Source organism: Nanorana parkeri, unplaced genomic scaffold, assembly GCF_000935625.1.
Source record: "Nanorana parkeri isolate BGI_ZX_2015 unplaced genomic scaffold, ASM93562v1 scaffold465, whole genome shotgun sequence".
Classification (NCBI taxonomy): Eukaryota; Metazoa; Chordata; class Amphibia; order Anura; family Dicroglossidae; genus Nanorana; species Nanorana parkeri.
The window spans coordinates 127855-133835 of NW_017306733.1; the positions used below are offsets into that span (position 1 = coordinate 127855).

General features: G+C 51.4%; 1 protein-coding gene across 1 annotated transcript in view; it reads left to right on the plus strand.

Moving 5' to 3' along the window:
* Nucleotides 1-3495: 3495 nt before the first annotated feature.
* The window catches only part of BANP (BTG3 associated nuclear protein), a 331188-nt gene continuing 328702 nt past the window's right edge, over nt 3496-5981 (plus strand). The window contains exon 1 of the mRNA XM_018560558.1: nt 3496-3620. The gene's annotated coding sequence lies outside the window, so the exon portion shown is untranslated. The remainder of the gene's footprint in view (nt 3621-5981) is intronic.

A 5981-nucleotide genomic window follows, 5' to 3' on the forward strand; every position in this document is an offset into this window, starting at 1 on the left:
AATCACATCCAATGCAAAGGGCAAAGCAGGGACAGGTTGCCACACTGACAGAGGCGGCTTCTTTAAAGGGAATCTGTCACAAAGCAAAGCACCTGTGTGAGAAGCCTCCGATTGAAGATGCCATTCTATGATTGTGTTATCTGGGTTCGTTGAGTTTCTCCTAAGCCCAACGACATTGTGTGCTCCTGTCTGCTAATAGGGAGTGTTCTGCAGCAGAGAGAGTGAGAAGGTTCAGTGTATGGGGTTATGAATATTAATTCTGCCCCAGCCAATCACTGAGGGGGGTTTATACTAGCGATGTGGGTTGGGGAATCGGATAGAAATTTGGGGAGACCTTGTAGAAGGGCCCTTGCCTCCCGGGCTCTGCCTGGTGAGGAAGTGAGTATATAAGGGCCCAGTCATTGCCTCCCAGACTTTACCTGGAGATGATGTAACTCCAGAGCAAGTGCAGCCTTGGCCTTCAAAGAGGTTCAATCTTTGCCTGGAGACATAGTAATGGTGGCAGGTCATGCCAAAAGAGGTCCGGGCCTTGGCCTCCAGAGACATCCGGTCCTTGCCTCCAGAGACATTCGGTCCTTGCCTCCCGAGAGGTCCAGTCTTTGCCTCCCGAGAGGTCCAGTCCTTGCTTCCCGAGAGGTCCAGTCTTTGCCTCCAGAGAGGTCCAATCTTTGCTTCCCGAGAGGTCCAGTCTTTGCTTCCCGAGAGGTCCAGTCCTTGCCTCCAGAGAGGTCCGGTCCTTGCTTCCAGAGAGGTCCAGTCCTTGCCTCCAGAGAGGTCCAGTCTTTGCCTCCAGAGAGGTCCAGTCTTTGCCTCAAAGAGAGGTCCGGTCCTTGCCTCCAGAGAGGTGCAGTCTTTGCCTCCAGAGAGGTCCAGTCTTTGCCTCAAAGAGAGGTCCGGTCCTTGCCTCCCAAGAGGCCCAGTCTTTGCCGCCAGAGAGGTCCAGTCTTTGCCTCCAGAGAGGTCCAGTCTTGGCCTCCAGAGAGGTTGAGTATTTGCCTTCGGAGAGGTCCAGTTTGTGCCTCCAGAGAGGTCCAGTCTTTGCCTCCAGAGAGGTCCAGTCTTTGCCTCAAAGAGAGGTCCGGTCCTTGCCTCCCAAGAGGTTCAGTCTTTGCCACCAGAGAGGTCCAGTCTTTGCCTCCAGAGAGATTGAGTATTTGCCTTCGGAGAAGTCCAGTTTGTGCCTCCAGAGAGGTCCAGTCTTTGCCTGTAGAGGTAGTAGTGGTGGAAGGTCCTTGCCCCCCCAAACTTTACCTTGAGAGCATGTGGCTCCAGAGAGGTCCAGTCTTGGTCTCCAGAGAGGTCATCTTTGCCTCCAGAACGGTCCAGTCTTTGCCTGTAGAGGTAGTAGTGGTGGAAGGCCCTTGCACCCCAAGCTTTAGCGGGAGAGAATGTGACTCCAGAGAGATCCGCCTCTGAAGGAGGAGGAAGGCCGGTCAAGAAGTGTGTTTTTTGGGGTATCCTGCACCCCTTACCTTCTTCCCCAACTACAACCGAGCCAATAAATTGCCAGAAAAGGTTTGAGGGATCTGAAGACTGTCAATGTGAAGCCATCTGTGGATCGGCGAGCTCTTTGGGTGCAGCTACAGGGCAGGTCACAGGTAGGGAAAGCCGGAGAGCCCACTAAATTCCTGCAGCTCCTGAGAGGGACATTGCTATAGGCTTAGTTACTGAGTGAAATGTACTAATGCTGGACCTAAAAGCCCACCATGGTCCACCATTGTCACTACTGAAAGCTGGTCAATGATGTGCAACTGATGCTGCAGCAAGTGCTTCCCTTTCATCCCTTACTTCCCCCAACCCTAAGATATATGAAGTATCTGACTCAATCCCCCCCCCTGTGAAAACACTGGTGCTGCAGCAAGTGCTTCCCTATCATCCCTTACTTCCCTTTAGATACTGGTACCCAACCCTAAGATATGAGGAAGCATCTGACTCAATCCCCCCCCCCCCCCGTCGAAAACGCGGGGGATCCGTGTTGTCACATAGGGGTGGGGAGAGAGTCCTTAGCCCTTTGTTGGGTTAAAGTCACCTTATAGTGAACTTGTCAAGTTACAGGTTGGATAAAAGTGCGGTGCTCCCATGTCCTAGGTTGGATCATTCTCCTAAAGACCCTGGTGCTAAATGCCAGCAGGGGCTCATCCTGCGCCCCATGAAACAAGTGAGTCTAGGAAGGAGAAAATAACTTGGTTGCATCCCAGGAAAGTTCAAATATGGACAACTTTATGTTGCTGGACAAACAAGCAAAGAGTCTCCATCTGAGATCTCCTCCTCTGATGCATTTCACCCACACAATCGGCCTTAATCCTCCATGACTGAGCTCAGCTGTGTGGGTGAAATGTGTCAGGTCCTGGTGAGGACTCTGCTCGTTTGTACGGAACAATAAAGTTTCCAGCATTTGAACTGTCCTGGTTTGAAGCTGGCTTTTTCTCCTTCCTAAAGTAACAGATGGTTTTTATAATAGATGCCCCTCAAGGAGTCTAAAAAAACAACAACCCACCCTGGTCCCTTCCCCACTATTGCAGCTTGCCAAGAGGCACAGGCCTGATGTGGGAACATATGACCTCCCTCTCCCCCCCCACTTCCCACAGTGCCATGTTTGGTGCCATGCCCAAGAGTCACGGACTTCGGGTAAGCGGGAACAAATGACCTTCCTTCCTCTTTGCTTCCCACAGTGCTGTGTTTGGTGTCATGCCCGTGCTCTGTCACATGGAAAGGACATTTAACACATAAGGTGACCCCCTTATAATGTTTATTCTTCACTAAAAGTTTTACATGATTTAATTTGACAGTTTATGGTTTTATAGGATGGTTTATAGATTTGATAAGTTTTTACTTTCCTGGTCTGGCCAGCAGAGGGCGCACTTAGTCATCGCTCTGGCATTGCAGTACATTGATCCTTCAGTTCTATACTGTAGAGTGCACTTGCCCAATCTGGCCATCAGATGGCACTACTCTGCATTGTGGGACATTGATCCTGCAGTAAAATCCTGGGTCCTGCACTTCCCTCATGTGGCCGGCAGAGGGCACTTACTCTGCCTTGTGGGACATTGATCCTGCAGTAAAACCCTGAATCCTGCACTTTCCCAGTCTGGCCAGCAGAGGGCGCACTTAGTCACCGCTCTGCATTATACTACGTTAATCCTTCTGTTCTACTCTGGGGACTGCACTTCCCCATCCGGTCAATAGATGGCGCTGCTCTTCATTGTAACACATACCGTTAGCAGTTCAATTCTGGTTCCTGCACTTCCTCATATGGCCAACAGAGGGCGCGTCCCGTGTTAGTGCTTATTCATTGCAACTCATCGGTCCTATGGTTCAATTCGGAACGCTGCACTTCCTCAATCTGGCCAGCAGAGGGCGCGCTCTGGCGGCACCTCTATGCATTCGCCTCGATCCGGGGATCTAGCGCTCCACAAGGTGCAGTTCCCCACCTCTGACCAAAAGAGGGCGCTCCCGCGGCTAGCAGCACCGCGTCCGTCCGTCCGTCCCGCGCATGCGCAGTGTGTGTGTCAGGATCGGCGGCGGCAGAGGTGAGGCGGTGGGAGTGCCTGGATTCTCTCGCGAGGAAGGACGCCATTATCGCCCATCAAAACACCACGAGAACTCGCAAAGCCCACACGGTAACTGTCAGCCTTCGGCTGTGCCGGCTCGCAGCTCCTCCGGTCCCTCCCGTCCCCGAGCCCTACCCCCACACCGCGCTATTCCCGGCGGTCTGCCGCCTCAGGAAACACCGCGGACTGCAGAGGGGGAGTGCGGGCCTCAGCCTTTACCTCAGATATATATGTATATGTGAGGGGGCCCGGCCTGAGGCCTCCATCCCTCCTCCATATACCTCACAGTATATGACTTATCATTATTAGTATGTTATATCTGCATGGTGGGGCCTGGGCCGGTGTCAGGGTGGGGGATGGGGTTCCCTCATCTATATGAAGCTTTATTTACCTCACACAATGTATTATAATTATACCCCGCGGTGGGGCATACCGCATGTGTGTATTGCCTTCATGTGTTACATTGTATCACATTATTTTAAAAAAAACTTTATTTAAAATGACAAAAATAACTCAATTTAACGTTGTGCCGCGTAAATATGAATATGACGCATTTAATGCAACATTCACACCTGAGCGGAGCGTTGTTTGGCTTTTTTTTTTTTTTTAGCATTGGATCGGATTCTTGGAGGCGAATTTGCCAAAACTAGAGCTAAGCTTTTAATGGAAAGGTAGAAGCTGAATGGTTGCCGTGGCAACTGCTATAGGTTTGCATGGGTTTTGCCTGATGAAGGGGATCCCGCTTGACCCCCTGAAACGTCGCTGTTATGTGATTACCCGCAGATGTGCCAATAAAGACGCATTGTTGGTGATGTCGGATTGCCGGTGTCCCGCCTCTGTGTATCTTGTCACCGCTGCACCCACCATACAATAGGGACCTAACCGCCAGGAGTGCGATTTGAAGGCTTCTCCAACTTCCTTTGAATTATTTTCCGGCTCGTCTATTGGGGCTCAATCAATGGACTTCACCCCAAAACAAGCTTGTGTACTTATTTTTTTTCCGTGTTCCAGACGTTTTGCTACAAGGGACAGAACGCTCGGATGCGAACAGCGACCATTAAAAACATTGGGGTTTCTCTTGGAGAGCTGAAGGGGTTCGAGTTACAAAACCCCCCGAGGTGTGGATGAGGACCTGATGTAGCGCGAGCCGGCGCACGTGAATGGTGTGGACGCGGCTTGTTGAGAAGCCATCGTTTTCACTAGGGATGCACCGATACTAGTACTTGTCCAAATGCTCTTGATGCCTATCCCGATACCGGAACTTCCTGATTGGCGGAGAAGCCGGCTCCATGTTCCCTCGTCACCAGGGAGCATAGCTGGCTTCCTGGCCAAACAGGAAGCCAGGCGCTTCCTAATTGGCAAGAAAGCCGGCTCCATGCTCCCTTGTAACCTGGTAACGAGGAAGCAAGGAGACGGCTTCCCAGCCAATCAGGGAGCCAGGCACCGTGTCAATACCTGCCCCCCCCAGCTTCCGAATTGGCAAGAAAGCCAGCTCCATGCTCCCTTGTCACCCGGTAACGAGGAAGCAAGGAGACGGCTTCCCAGCAAATCAGGGAGCCAGGCACCGTGTTATTACCTGCCCCCCCGGCTTCCTGATTGGCAAGAAAGCCAGCTCCATGCTTCCTCGTTAGCTGGAGACGGCTTCCCGGCTAATCCGGAAGCCGGCAGCTTGGTTTCCTTATTGGGAGTTTCGGTAGCGGCGAGCACCAAAAAAAGAAATATGGCTACTAGATACCGAAAAACCGGTATTGGTGCATCTCTAGTGTTCATTGTCCTTGTGTCTGGCCTATGATGCTCACTGTAGATCAGCTGAGGTGAATGATCCCTAATAGGTTCTAAATCAGGAGTGTATCTACCTCAGACTGTATACCAGGGTGCCTTCTGGCTTCCCCAGGGGTGCCTCAAAGTCTTCACACATTGTCATGTCATGGTACAGGCTGGTAGTTAGCACCTGGCAAAGAATGACGCCGATCTCGGGAATGGTGGGATCCATTTAGAAAATAGAAGCTTGCCTCTCGCTCTCTGCCATGCTGCCGCAGCTGTGGCTCCTGATGTGATGGTCGGACCCAGATGTCAAGGGGGCTTCTGTTGTAAACTGGGATCTCTGATGTGAAGGGGAGCTTTTGATGTAGATGAGGAACTCTGATGTGAAAGAGGGACTTCTGATGTAGATGGGGAACTCTGATATTGATGGGGAACTCTGATGTAAAGGGGGGGGGGGGCTTTTGATGTAGATGAGGAACTCTGATGTGAAAGAGGGACTTCTGATGTAGATGGGGAACTCTGATATTAAAGGGGAACTCTGATGTAAAGGGGGGGCTTCTGTTGTAAACTGGGATCTCTGATGTGAAGGGGAGCTTTTGATGTAGACGAGGAACTCTGATGCTAAAAGGGGGGCTTCTGATATAGATGAGGAACTCGTATGTGAAG